The sequence below is a fragment of the Tetrao urogallus genome, assembly GCF_951394365.1.
Source record: "Tetrao urogallus genome assembly, chromosome: 2".
NCBI classification, from domain to species: Eukaryota; Metazoa; Chordata; class Aves; order Galliformes; family Phasianidae; genus Tetrao; species Tetrao urogallus.
In genome coordinates, this window is record NC_136814.1 from 13,302,216 (window position 1) to 13,317,474 (window position 15,259).

Below are 15,259 nucleotides of genomic sequence, written 5' to 3' on the forward strand. Positions count from 1 at the left end.
CAGCAGCGGGGAGGTAATTGTCCCTCTGTACTGCACCGGTGAGGCCACATCTTTAGTACTTTGTTCGGTTTTGGGCCCCGCTCTGCATGGGAAGACACTGAGGCCCTGGAGCGTATCCAGAGAAGGAGAGCTGTGAAGGGTCTGGAGAACAAGTCTTGTGGGGAGCAACTGAGGGAACTGGGGTTGTTCATTCTAGAGAAGAGGATGGACAGGGAAGACATTATTGCTCTCTACAACTGCCCGAAAGAAGGTTGTGGTGAGGTGTGGGTCAACCTCATCTCCCAGATAACAGTGATGGGGTGAGAGGTAATGGCCTTAAGTTGCACCAGAGGAGGTTCAGGTTGGATATTAGAGAAAATTTCTTCTTTGGAAAAGTGGTAGTGCATTGGAATAGGCTGTCCAGAGTGGTGGTGGAGTCACCATCCCTGGAGACGTTCAAGAAACTTAGGCACTGAGAGACACGGTTTTGTGGTCAGTGGTTGGACTAGATGATCCTAGAGGTCTTTTCCAATCTTAACAATACTGTGATTCTATTAATCCCAGAGCAAAGCTACCATGGACAGCTCTGCTTCTCCCCTTCTTGATTTCCATCACTGCAGAAGACTTTGGTCATAGGTCATGAAATGAAAGCATCTTGAGTATCTCAAGATCCACGAGATGGGAATTTTTAATCCATTTTCTGTATTATGCTATAATCCTCTTAAATGGCCCATGTCTGTGCCTGCTATGCTGTGTCAGGTGCCTGTAGGTACTTCTTGGTGAAGTCTCTGTTTTCTGCAGGCTGAAAGGACAGTTATACATTGCTGAACAAATGTCTCTGAGTACTGACTACGGGAGTCATTTGATTAAGCAGTGGTTTCTCTGCTCTTTCTTTCATCTGAGAAAGTCTCCAAGCAGCTGGTGGAAGGGGCAGACTCCTGTGAGTAAAATGACATGGTGGAAAGAACCAGATGCCTTCATTAATTGTGATTTAAGTTGGTGTGTAAAACTACAAAGGAGGCAGAGTCGTTCTTTGATATATAGACACTAACAGAAGAACGACTGGGCTTAACACACATACAGATGTTCCTATATATTTGCCTGATTTGGATCCCTGTAGCTCCAAAATTAGCTTTGTCCATGTTTAGTAGTTTGTCTTAAGCAGGCCCTGTATCTGGCTGTAACTGAGGTGTTCTAGAGTTGGTAGAGCTGTTCTCAAGTGTCCAAAAACAGCGCTTGTCCCTGGAATCAGCTATTTTATGTTTGTGTTGGGATCTCTTTGCACTAATATAGAGTGTTTTAATGACACATTCTAAGGAGAAAAGGAATAATTATTGTTTAAATCTCTTTTCCATGGGCCGCATCGTTCATGTTTCTTTATTCTTGTCAGCTGTTAATCTGCATATATTTGCTTAGACTTTAAATTGTTCTGTGTGGTCTCTTCTGCACTGTTCAAGTCCCCAGTAGGCATTGCATAATAGGACTTAGAGCCTCAAGTGTCTTGGAAAGCCACAAGGAAGGGGGTGGAATGGTTAAACACAAGATAAGATGTCTAGATACCATCCTCAGTGATGCTGATAGTGCTCCAGCACACTAGGAGATGCTGCCCTTTTTTAGCTTTCAGAAAATCACTTGTTCTTCCGTAACTCTGAGTCACAAAGCATTGTTTTTACATTAAAGAAATATTATGCAACCCTCAAAATCATGAGAGTTGATAATCATCTGTCCTCCTGCCAGTTTCCCTGTCTGGTTCCCTGCAGCATAAAAAGATGGAGAGGTGTTCCAGATTCACCTCCTCCGTGCCTCCTACTCAGCTCTCTTTTGCATCTGCCAGCCTCTGCTCTCACAGCTTTCTTGTCCTGCTAGTAACACAAAGATCACAGGCAGTGCCAAAAGCAATCTCCTGGAGAATAAAAGGTAACCCTACTAACCCCTCAATTTTATTCTATTTCTATTCCAAATAAATTTCAAAAGATATTAAAAAGGTGGCACCCAAATATGGCATGATCTTATCTGAGAACAGGAGCAGTGAGAATAAATATCAGAGCAACAGAATAATTTAGCTTGAGACTTGTGGGTTAGAACTGTAAGAAGCTATCCTTCACATTTAGAAACAACATCTTGAATGCATAGTCCAGTAAATGTGGGCAAATTTACATACGGATCATTGGTGGTGGAGTTTCACTATTTGTTGGAACGCTTTCTCTCTGGATGTATATTATTCTATTCCTAACTCAAAATGCATGTACTCCACATATATTTGCACGTATGTTAATATTCAGACTGAATTAATAACTCTGTGTTTTGTATGGTATCTGAAATCCCCTTTCTTTCTTTTAAAACTCATTTAAAATAAGAACTGTGTGATTTCATATTCTTCTTCATACGTCCTGTCTTATCCGTAACACAGAGTGGTTGTAGTTTTCCTGCAGCAAGTTAAAGAAAGATCAGGATACTGAAGGAGAAGGCGGGGAAGCGGAAGATGCTTAGAGGCTGGTTACTGGTCAGAGCCTGAACAAGCTGCACTGAGAACACACCCAGCTGTCTTCCTGGGAACAGCTACTTGTTAATTTGTGCCTAAAGATTGCCTCTAGGGCACCCTGCAAGTTTCACAGTTAGTGCGGTTAGAGAACTGAACAGGAAGCTTCCCAGGGACATCCAAATCCTTCTCGTGTGGCTAAAGGGACTTCTAGATATTCCAAAGTGCTGCGCATCACAGTGGTTGCCCTTCTTCCACGTCTTGGAACATCATACTACTTTCACAAGTGCCTAACTGTGGATTAAGGCATTTATGATTAGTTTCTTCTGGAAAAAGTACTGCTCAGACATTACTAACTCTATTACTTATTGTTCTGAAACAAATCAGATGGCAAAAAAACGATACTGTAGTTTTTATGTTGAGCAGGAGAGTGTTGTGGTGTTGTCCTTACCTGCAGAACACAGATGGAATTTCTAATGGGCTGTCAGTTTGTTCTCATGCAATGGTTGGAACAGAAAATGGTGAAAGAAAGCTGGGATGGGCTGTGTTCCTCTGGTGTACCCCAGGACATCCAGCTTCATCTTCAGGGGTGGAGGAGCTGTGCTTTACCGAGTTCCTGTGCAAAGTGTCGGTGGCTGGAGGAAACAGAGCTTGCTAGAGAACACAGAAGTAATATGTGCAGCTCTCTGTTCACTCTAACTCTGGAAGAAAGGCAGACATGAAGAAAGGGACAGTGCCCTTTGTACCCCACTTTCTGCCTATTCTTGTGTCTACTCACCTCTGTTTATTTTTTCTCTCGTTCTAGTTTCTTCAGCCCTGTCTCACTCCAATTATAGGAGGTAGAAAGTATAGAAAGTAGTTTAAGTTCTTTAATATTTGTGTACCCAATAGCAAGATTAAGACACAGCAAGTCAGATATTTGCCTGACCAGTTTATTACAAACCTAGTCACTAAGGAAGATGGGGAAGGGAAGATGGGTGATAGAAAAGAAAGAGGAAATAAAAGCAAGGAGTCTTTGCAGAAAGCAAGAGGCAGAGAGTCAGCCCCGGGATTCCAGCATTGCTCATAGTTTAGATGTTGATCTTCACTAGTGATGGGTTTGGTGGAGGTTGTGTTGTTCAGTTGACAACCACTGGCAACAGTACAAACTTATAAGTCCAAAGTGGTCGAGTCAGCTCCTTTTGGAGCGTCAACTTCTGGCTTTTGGATCTCAGCAGGAACTCCTTTGTTCCCGTCTTCCAGGCCTTGCAAACTTAAATCAGCAGAAGAGAGGAAGCAAGGAGATGCCAAATTGTATCCTGTCTTCTCAGGATACAGTGGTATCATCTCCCAGTCTCCCATATCAAGCTGGAGTTGTTTGCTCTCAGGCCAAGTCTTCAGTCAGTTAACCCTCCTGCGCACTCCCTTTTGTAGGCAAACATCTTCAAAGAAATGCTTTCAAATGTAAAATTGTCCACAAAGTTATGTTGATCACCACGGGTGATATCCACCACTTGCCTCCTTGATAAGCCAGAGCCTTATTGCGAAGAATGCCTCAGAAAGTGAGCTTGGAGTCAAAAAAAAGAAGGGTTCAGACAAACTCCTCCTTTGTTTCCCTCTCTTCTCAGTCGTTGCAAATTGGAGCTGACTCAAGATCTGCCATCTGTCATGCTCAGTGGTACCCACTCTCAGCGGTGGGTAGAAGGAGTAATGATATTTGATGTCTTTCTTACAGCCTTTCTCCAGTGTTGTGTGGAATTCATTATTATTTTTCCTTTCTGAAGCAAATACGCCTCTGATGCCTCTCCAGGTAACTGCAGAGCCACCTATGGTTTCACAGGAGGCACTGTCAGTGTGAAATGTCTCCATCACAGCTTCAGAAAAATGCTGAGAATGTGACAAACTGCCTCCTAAAAGCTCCACGCAGCCAAGCAAGTCTAGAAAATGGCAAACACGCTCCCCTCTTTTGTTTAACATTCTTATGCTTTTGAAGCTAATGTCATGATTTCCAGAGTGCAGATCAGGATTTGTGGCCAGCAGGAGGTGACTGCAGTGCGCTCCTTTCATCATCAGTGTGACACTTCTCTTTGCTATCATTGTGTCTTATTGGCTCAGAGTCCTGACCTTTTTGCTCATTTTCTGGCGGTTGTACAAGGAATAGCATAGCATGCTCTGGACAATAGCTAGGACTTCTTGATATTAATACCCTGAAAATAATGCTTATCTAACTGAAAGAAGCATTAAACTAATTAAGTCATTAACTCATCCTGACCATAAAAGTTTACATTCCTGCCTTCTAATGCTTAACACACAACTACTTGCTTCAACTGTCTGAAAAGCTGAAATCAAGCCTGCCTCTGCAGGCAAGAGTTTTGGAGCTGGAAAAACTAGCTTTCCAGGAAGAAGATTAAAACAGTGTATTTTTGGTGCAGTTAGACAGCTGAAGACATTCTGAACAGTAACGCTTGCAGCTTTTAGAGCTGACAAGCTGTGCGTCCTAGTTCAGGACTCAGCCAGAGAATGCTCAGCTATAGTGTCAAAGGAAGAGAGGCTGTCATTGCATGTAATTAGATAGCAGCAGTTGCATGTGGGCTGTGCTTGGGGAATATCAAGTCTTTGAAGACTAAGCAGGATGGCTGGTTCTGTATAATGTGATGAGCTGTATTAAAATCTTATTGCACAGTTTTATAAACCCTGGACTCAGTTGATAAAACAGATTTAGGATGCCACGTTTATTACTCAGGGTGACACAAAAAGGAGGTTGCTTCATTTTTAAAGAACAAGACTGGAATACCCCTCTGCATGAAATATTTTCAAATACCTGTCACCAGTACAACATCCAGTCTATTCCAGAGATTCATTTTTCCATTTGCTAGAAGTAATTAAGTCCCTAGCATTAAGTACTCTCTGACAGGACGGGATTAGTAGCCAACAAACAAACAAACAAAAAGGGGGGGGAGGGTAGGGGAATTCACACAGGAGCAGGAAAATCTGCTTTCTCCACTAACTTGAAATGACCAATCCTTTTTGAACTGAAACTGCCCTGGCTCAGGGATGTATGTGCCATGGTTCACCGGGTGTACGCTGTGCACAGACATCATGAGAAGTGAGCAGGCACCCTATAATTTGAATTATATTAGTCCAGGAAGAAGCAAACAAAAAATAAATTTTGTTGTGTCTCATTTCTAACATGCAAGACAAATTTTGGATGATTCTGACTTGAAAATGCTACCGCAAAATGAGTAGAAGTGCTCAAACTGGTCCTCCCCGCAGTCCAGTGCCCACTTCCACCATGGAATGATTAGTGCAGCATAGCAAATGGAGAGCTTCAGGTGGAGGTAAGGATAAGGATGAGGGAAGGTCGGGTTTCCTTCTCTTTCTGCTGACAGGATGTAGAAAGGTGTGAAATCAAAGCAGGTTTCTCTATCGCTTTGCCTTAGCTACATATTGTGAACATAGATTTGTCAGATAAACTGTTTTGAAGCTGAAGGTTACTGAAAAAGAAGCAAAACATGAAATTAGGATTTACTGTGGTTGAAAGTTAATTCAGTTTGAGGAAGGGTATGTGCTGGAACACAACAGCTTTTACAGAGCACCTCAACGTGATGAAAAGCCTTTGTGTTGTTGGACAGCTGCAAGATTGCAGTGATGTTCAGGTAGATAGCAGATCTGTTTAATGAAGATAAATTGATCCAGCAAAGGTGTTAGCAAATTTTAAAATAACTTTACCTGAGCCCCAAAATCTGCCCAGAATTAACGTTCAGTAATTTGGATTAATTTTGTAAAGGAAAGCTCTGAAAAAGTAGAGAACACATTTATATTGGTTTGACTCTGTAAATGTACACAAAGCAAGAGGTGGAAATGTGAAATCTGGCTCACATTGCAGAAACCTGAAGGAAGGTAGATAAGACGTGCCAGGACCTTCCCTTCCCTCTGAGAATGGCTTACCTCGCTAAGGACACAGTGTTCATGAAAGCACCAGATTCCATTAGCAAGTTTTTAGCTAGCTCTGATTTTCCTGTTTCTAAACTGGAACCCAAACTTTCTGCAGTCAATACAAAGATTTCCATTACTTTGAGCTGCCTGATTGCACCGTATTGATGAAACATATGAACAGTAACAGCTTGGAGGCCATGCACTAACATAGGCAGTGGGGTTTTAGCTTTTGTCTAAGAAGTAGGGTAAGCTTTTGTGTAAGAAATGGGGTAAGCTCACTGTTACTAATCTTTGAATTTCACATAGACACCTATAGATTTGCCTAGGGAAGCTGTCATTTTTATGAAAAATCTGTCCCCCCAACTGTGCTACAAAGTGAACAACTCCATTCCCTCGCGCCTCTGTGAAGTTCCCAAGCCAGGGATCTGGAGGTTTGTTTGGATCAGAGTGCAGAATGTTAGTGGGACCATGTTACGTGCGCTTGGGAACTAATTTCAGGCAAATGTATGTGCCGGGGATGCCCACGAGATGGCAGCCTGCGCGGAAGAAAGACGAGCGTTGTGTATTCCTGCAGGAGGAGAGCATCACCGGGTGAGTGTGCTGCCTGCCTTCCCGGACAGCGAGCTCTGCACAAGGCTTAAGTAAGCACATAACACTGTACAGACGTGCCAGCTCCCACCTGCACTGCACGGTCTTACAAGTGGGAAGCAGGTGAAGCAAGCTGAGAAGCAAGGAAATGCCACAGAGAAACCAGACAGGCTCGGATGTTTTAGTGGTGTAGCAAGAAAGCTACTGCATCCCTGAGAATGGGCTGGTGTGGAGGTACAATGAAAGAGACCTAGGATAACAAAACAAGCAAACAAACAAACAAACAAACAAAACTTTGTGTTGATTAGTAGCTAAACCTCTGAGTTTTCAGTGCAATAAATATACATGAGCACAGGAGGGTGCTGCTCTTTGTCTGACTTTACATGATGCAATATTTCTGTTCTCTGCACCTTGCTGCCATTGACTTATCAGCTCCGTAAGGGCGGTTGTTTGTTCAACCTGGAATAAAGGTTTAAGTGAGGCTAGCAGCTGTATAGCCACAGAGGGGTACATCTTTCTAAAGTAAAGTAACATTGACATGAGGATGGGTTATGCTTTCAGGTGATGACCAGCTATCAGTCTGCTGGGAAAGCACCCATCCAGTACACCTGTCAGTCTGCAAAATGGTGTCTTAAGGACTTCATATTGGTAAATGTGAGGGTGCACATAATTTTACTTATTCCTTATTAGCTAAGGGCATGAATCAGAGGCCTGATGGCATAAGGGCCCATTGCCCTTGTGCATGATTGTTCAAGGACAACTTAGAGCATGGGAGATAATTTGCCTAGACACCAGTTTTACTAGAAATGGCCATGTGGGAATTACATTGCATTTTTAAATTGAGTATCAGTTGTGTTGCCTCTCCTTACCAGTGTGATAGCTAATAACAAGGGCACAAGGATGGGTAAGGAAGTGGAGAAAAAGTGGCCTGTGTTCACAGAGCAAAGCAGAGACCGAGTGTGAGAGAAGGCTACTCTCCGTGTTTACAAGTCAGAGTTGCCCCATGTACAGAATGAGCTCCCCTTGAGGGGAAAGTTTGCGCTTTTTTTTTTTTTTTTTGATAGATGCCAAAAGTCAACTTTGTGGTAGAGTTGGAAGGGTACCAGAGAAGGAAAGTTGCTGTAGACAGTGAAGGGAGCATTTAATAGAAGAGACAAATGTGGAAGTTTGCTGCTAAGCACATTAATGCAATTTGAACCTCGCAGAGAGTGATTCAAGAGACACCACTTGCCACTCACCTACCTGCACCTAGTCCCAGACCATGCACTGTGCAAAAGGAATTAATCAATAGGCCTGCTTTCCTCCTAAAAAGTGAAAACCCGGAGGAAGAAGGCTTGGCTTCTCTACAGTAGTTCAGTCTCCAGCTCCCCGAAGTACTACCAGTGCAACTGCTGGGGGTTCCCTGCTTGGCCCTTCAGTAAGTGGGAATGCATATAAGGCCAGCCTCTGTCTCAGTGTGAGAGTGCATGGTTGGCAGGACAAGGTCTTTGTACATAATAGGGTGCAAATATCATTCTTTGGGGTGGTTTCTAACCTCTTTTTGCTTCTTACTTGTGGAATCCTAATTTTGTGAGAAAAGACACATTTTTCAGAACCAGTGAATTTATCCTCAGATGAGCAGTTTTCTCAACTCAGGGATCTTTCTATCTTCTAACCATTGCATCACTGTAAGAAATGGCAACTGCACTATTGCAGAATTATGGGGGCTCATTTTTCCAGCCTAGCCAGTGTGTAGGAGATCATTTGTACTGCATAATGTAATAGAATGACAATCTGCTTCTGGGTGAAGCTTAGATTCCTCTCAGTTTGCCCTCTCCTTTGGCTTGCAGCATTTATGTAGCTTGCCCTCATCTCTTGACGTGTGGGTGCCTGATAGTGTAGAGGAAACTGCAGTTGTCAATGCTGAGAAACTAAAAATAGATGTATTTTAAATCCTAAGGGTTTGATTTCTGCTTAGGTCCTTCTGCTTCGTTTTTGCTGCTGTGCAATTACCCAGCCATTGATGGGCCCTCAAATGCCACGGAGATGCTTTGCAGCAGCACAGTAAGGTTCAGTGCCTACTGACAGGACTCAGCTGCTCAGTCATTTTAAACTGACTCATTTTTAATGCTCCTCACAGGCAGCTAAGAGTATAACTTAAGCACTTGGATTTAGAAGTTGGGATTTAAGGCTTTAATGATAAACATTGCAAATGAATGTTGACCATTTCTTTGCTCTAGCATTTGGTTTTGATTATTGAGATGTTTCCAAGGGTACCAGAAGAACAGGGAACAGGAATTTGACTCAAATTCAGACACTGTGCCATATAGCTCATATTGCTGTTCCATTCTTTGATGATGCCTCTACTTCTGAAATGATCTTCCTTTAAAGCAGAGCCTGTTCACATTGTTCTGGCAGTGCATGGGTGCATGGGGCATTCTGCACAGCCGTGCTTTCAGATCAGTGAGAACTGAAGCTGTTTCAGTGTGCTCAGTCAGAAGAGAGAGCATTTGAGCCGGGCTCTTATCTGGGTTGCTAAAGAATGTTGTGTTTCTAAAAGCTGTATGCCACATGGAGGCTGTTAAATAATGAATGCCAGGATGCATAGCTAAGTGTTGACATACAAAGAAGCTGTCTTCCAAGCACCAACTCCTCTGCCTAGCAGCAGCAGCAGTGGGACAGAGTTTATGTAAATTTGCTCAACTACTTTATTGTAGTTGCAAATAGGCTTTTTTGCTGTTTTCTTTCATTATATAGATTCTGATGAGAAATAGGAAGGACTGTATTTGAAAATTTCTGATGAAAGTTTAAAAAAATAACCCACCATGAACTGTAATTGTTCTACTTTGCAATTTCCTCCCCTGAACAGTCCTTTGGCATCCAAGGACAAAGGGCTGGCAATACCCAATTAGAGCAGACTCAAGTCAGGGCATACAGCCTCAGAACCAGGTCACAGTCCTAGTCCTGCAGAGCTTTAGTCCTAGGCAAGGAGAAATCAAAATAGATTCTTTACCCTGCGAGGCCTGTACTACAGGGGAATAGTGGAGTTGGCACAAGAATCCCAAATGCAGCTTCTTGAACTGGATTTGAGCAGCCCTCTCCTGGTTAAAACCGCTCAGGGAGCAGCTTTAAATTACATCATGGAATTTTGTCAGCATGGATGTGGGCACAGCTGTACCACTGTGTGCCCAACCTGCTCTTCCTGTTCTCTCCCTTATCTTCCTTGCTGTGTGGTGCGATCAAAACAGAAGTGGTTCTGGCTCCTCTGGAGACTGCCTATGCCTCAGCAGGCAGGCTCACCACGCAGAATCAAAGAACTATCAAAGGTGCCCTGCAGTGGGCTGGAGCTTTTAGCAAACACAGAGGAATTATATATTTGGTATTTGCAATACGTCCAATATATGCAATGACATTCCCAGCCATGCAACATTTATGCTAGAAATACAGAGAGGAGAGCTGCAGTGCCAGAGTCTTTAGAATGCTATCTCCATTTGGTTTCCTTCAAGCCTGAATTCTCGTAACAGTTACACTTGGTTTTCAGTCAAGGAGTACACAGGCTGATGAATATTTAACAACTTTGAAATACAGTTCTCAGTTTTGCTTTTTTACAGTGCCCTTCTTGGTGCCCTTTATTACTTTCATTTTTATTTTCTCAGGTTGTTTTGAGAGACAAGTGACAGTGCGAGACAGGAATAGAACGATTACATTTTGCAAGGAAATTGTACAGAGTAGAAAATCAATAGTTAGATGCGCCCAGGGACGGCTAATACTTCTTTGAAGAATAATTAGCTTGCAAGAGAGCTCTGGTATCTGGAATTCCTCCCCAACTCTGTCTGGATAAGATAAATTCAGTTTGGGATAAGAAGTGTGCTTTGAGGTCTCTTTGATGATCTGGAGAAGTGGGTTGAGTGGAAAGAATGATGGAACTAGCCAGGAGAGCAGTGGAAGAAAGTCTAATTGTCTGAGGACATCCAGTGTTCAGAAGCAGATAACAAGCAGTGACCCAAACTGAGAGAACTGAGCAGAGCAAAGCATAGATCCAAGCTGGGTGCCAAGCAGAGATCCAGGTGACTGTGCAAACAACAGAGAAGTCATTTGACTGGCAGTCCAATGTAGAGAGGGGAGGAGAGCCCAGCAGGTGTAAGTGGTCTGTTTGATAAAGAGCCCTGTTTGAGCTAAGTGCCTGATTTGGAGAACAGCAAAGGCTTCCTGGAGTCTGAGGAGATGATGAGCTGCTGTGTGCTAACCCTGCTGTATGTTAGACTGTTTTCAATATGCTACTTCATCCTGGAACATTGCTACAGGTAATCCTGAAGCTGAGAGGTGAAGTGCAGCGTATAATAGCTTTGTTAATTTAAACTGAGCTGAACAGAGTTGACCTAAGAGTGAGATTAATCTGACTTTCCTCAGCTGTCAGTATCCTGACTTCCAGAAGCATAAAAATGCACTTAAAATGCACAGAAATCTGCTGCTAGAAGTATCACTAGCAGCTTGTGTTAAACTGAGTGACATCTGATAAATTCATTAACTTCGTAGACGAAGGGACTAACAAATCTGAAAAATCTCCTGGAGGCATTATGTTACTGATATTAAGATAAGGGAAACTTGAGAAAGATAAACTAGGTAATAAAGCAAGACAATAGCAAAAGAATTCATGATTCTGGAGGTGATCACACTGTAAGAAAGAATGATCTCTGCTGTTCAGTCATCCATGGTGATCAATGTTTAATATTTACTGGTATTTGCATTCTTAAAGTCCTAAGCATAGTCCTTAAAGCATGCCTTGTTTGGGTTGGTTTGGGGGCTTAGTTGATATACTTCAGAACTAGAAAAATGTATCAGCACATGAGTAATATTAATCATGTCACTCATCTCCTCTGTAGCCACAGATGTCTCACTCTTGCAATTAAGTATGTGTTAAAGTGGTCTGTTGGAACAGAGCCCGGGAGTCCGATGTGCAGGTCTGAGCTTGGTACGAAAGTGGTGCTAACAAGCAGGTCTGGAATTATAAGCTCATCATCTAAGCTTCAGTTCCTAAAAAAATATATGAACAAATAGCCAACCAAACAATTTAGGGGTGCCTGGAAAAATGCAGCAGCATGAGTAAAAGGGCCATGTTGGTTTTAGGGCTGTGTTGGTTTTTTTGTGTGTGATGCAAGAGATTCAAACCAATGTAATTTGGTTTAAGCTAAAAGAGGGGAAATTTAAGGTTAGATGTTAGGAAGAAATTCTTTGCTCGGAGATTGGTGAGGCCCTGGCACTGCTGCCCAGAGCTGTGGTGCCCCGTCCTTGGAGGCTCTTAAGGCCAGGTTGAATGGGGCCTGGGCAACCTGAGCTGGTGGGGGGCAGCCCTGCTCACGGCTGGGGGTTGGGGCTGGATGATGTATAAGGTCCCTTCCAACATAAGCTACTTTATGATATTTTCCCTCTAAACTATGACAGCACACTGATATTGGTTTGACCTTTGGAGCTGTTTCATATGCAGACTTTTAAGGATGTCATAGATGAAAACACCTGGGCCCAAAGCTGGTGACAAGTTGACAAGGGATGTTTTTGAAGGAGGTTCTGAGGGGGTTGGTGTATGCATATATCTTGCATATATAATCTGGCTAATAGAAGGGAGGAATGCAGTTTCAATTTGCAGCTGACACAATGTTGGAAGAGGCTGTGAGCACACTGTAGAGGATTAGAATTCTGTATGATCTTAGCAAACTAGAGATGTGACTGAAAACAAGACCAGCCTGCTGTTCAGGTGGAACAGTGCATGGTTCCTCTATTGAGTACAAATTTATACATTGCAACACTTCATGTAGATTATTATATTGTTCTTACAGACTGGAGAACAACAACTATGTGCGTAGTTGATTTATCAATAATGATGAAAGATTTTGGTGGCTTAAAAGCTGACTGTGAATAAACAATGCCATGTTATTGCATCAGTACCACTCTTACAAGTGCCATAATCCTCGCAGTCAACTTGCTTCCAAGGCAGCAGGTGCACAGCACTCACCTTTGGCAAGCATACTTAAAGACTGGGATGGTTCAATATGGAGAGCAGTGAGACTGATGAAAGGTATAGAAGGAGAGAAGGACTAAGTTCAGTAAAGATCCTCAGGAGAGAGAGGCTGAGGAGGAGACTAAATCCTTTCCAAAAGATTGTTGTCTGCTGCAAATTAGGAAATGGAGTATCTGGTCTTCATGACCCTGACAATTAAGAGAAGCAGCTAAATTGTTTCAAGGGAAAATCAGGAGAGTTCATTTTTAGTGATTAATGTTCCTAAGGGAGGCTGAAGTACTGGAACCTCTTCAGATTCCTTGTGAAAAGAAGTTAGACCTCTGTCAGGAGTGACCAGTGCAAGGCCTCTATTATGCAGGTGGATGGACCAAATGACTTTTAGAAATTCCTCTCTGGGCCTCTGGAGTTAATTACCACTAATTTACCAGCATAAATCATGTTTAATTTAACTAAATCAGTGTCGATTTCCTGGTATTGATGGAAAAGGAATCTTGTCTCAGCAACATCTATAGATACCTGGAAGTTTTCCATTTTGAGACCAAGAAATATCAAATGAGCAGGCAAAGAGAGGAACGTGGTAGGGGAGTGCATAAATCAAGTAGTAAATCGTAAGGCCTAACTTAAAACTCACTTCTCCAATTAGTATGTTAACTAAAAGTTGTTGACTTCATGCCACTTTCCCTGAATTTTGGTCATTTCAGAGGCTGATAAAGAATAGTAACGTGGAGCAGGCCTTTTACAGTAGAAGATGGCTACCTTGTATACTGCAGACAAGCTGTTGACAACTTTCAGAATCTAGTGGTCCACTGAATGCTATTAGTATTGTTGGCATTTCGTCTCTTCTTTCCTTTCATCTACATTCCCTCATTCCTTCATAGTCTGCTTAATGCTTTGCATTTTTTTGATGTTCTTCTGTACCTGATTTTTGGATTCTCAAGCTTCCTTTTTTATTTTTACTCAGAGGTAATTGTCTGTCTGCACATAAGTGCTCCACTGAGGGTGCAAGTAGGAAACTGGGTATGTATTATTTCACTTCACATGTAATTCTGTAGTCATTTTGATTCTGTTCTCTCTGAAAGCTCTATTCATGCTTCCATAGATCCTCATCTAGTCGTTTACTTATTTGTATGAAAAGACGTATTTAACTCTACCACGGCGTTTTACATCAGCTTCTTCTTGCTTCATTGCTTTATTTATTCATTATAGATCACTTGTTAGTCTTTCAACAAAGAAAATTCTTGCATTCAAAAAGAGGAATAGGGAAAAACAAAGATAGTTGACTTTTTGCTCAGCTTCTGCACTCATTTTATAGACAAAAACCCTGAGAAAACAGTTTCTTTAAGTTCTCATCTGGAAAAATGATTGACTGAGGGAATAACCCATGTCTGAGGCTCCTAACCTGAAGTTCCTAGAATCAAACTTATCCACGCTTTTGAAAAGGTTCAGGTATGTATCTGAATCTTGAGTGAGATGTTTGAGTTTATATATTGTTAGATGATGAGTCAGCAGAGTTACCCAAAGCTTATCTGGCACACAAATGGCTCCCAGAATATAGGATTAGGACTCCAAACCACTCAGCTTTCTCTCTGCCCCTTTGGCAAATTCAATAAGGCTCCTGTTGCTGCTTACAGGGGGGCCAGGCTCTTGCATCAACTGGAAAAAAAGCAAGGAGTTGGAGCACTCTAGTCCTACCACAGAGCTTGTGTTACATGCTTGCTGCTCCACTGTGGCCCTTAGGTCTGATAAGCTTGTAATTATTCCAATTCTCCTAACTGTGTGAAGGCATATAACAGAACTCTTTCTGTATTCCAGAGTTATCAGCATTTGCTTCTCTTTGAATATGTTTTTGTGGAAGGAGCTTAAAGTCTTTCAGGCCTCGCCTTGGGCGTGATTTGACCTATGGTACTGTGCAGCACAAAGTGCACCTAAGTGGCACACTGGAAAGGTGCTATTTCCCCCTCTTATTTCCAAAAAACTAAAATTAAAATACATCGCAAGATTTCTTACAGTTGTATTTTTCCATGCTTCTCAGTTCTGATACAGTATCACCTGTAGTTGTTTTTGCTGTTTTTTTCCCCCTTGGAAATGCCAAAATAAATTAGATGCGTGACAGCCAACTAATCTTGTGACTACCTATCTCAGTGTTCCTGTGTTCTGGAACATGGTATCCTGGCTCCTTGGACAGATGCTGCCTGTGGCATTTGCTGTTACAGCAATGTGTGTCTGCTCAGAGACCAACATCAATTTGGAGATGCTCTCAGCTTATTTCAAAGCCAGTTAAAATTGGCTGTATAATGGTAAAC

The 15,259-nt window shown here is 42.3% G+C and overlaps 1 protein-coding gene across 1 annotated transcript in view; it reads left to right on the forward strand.

The window, feature by feature from the left end:
* Positions 1 to 15,259, forward strand: part of PAK5 (p21 (RAC1) activated kinase 5) — a gene marked incomplete at its 3' end in the record, with an annotated part of 162,944 nt that overhangs the window by 18,162 nt on the left and 129,523 nt on the right. The window lies entirely within an intron of this gene.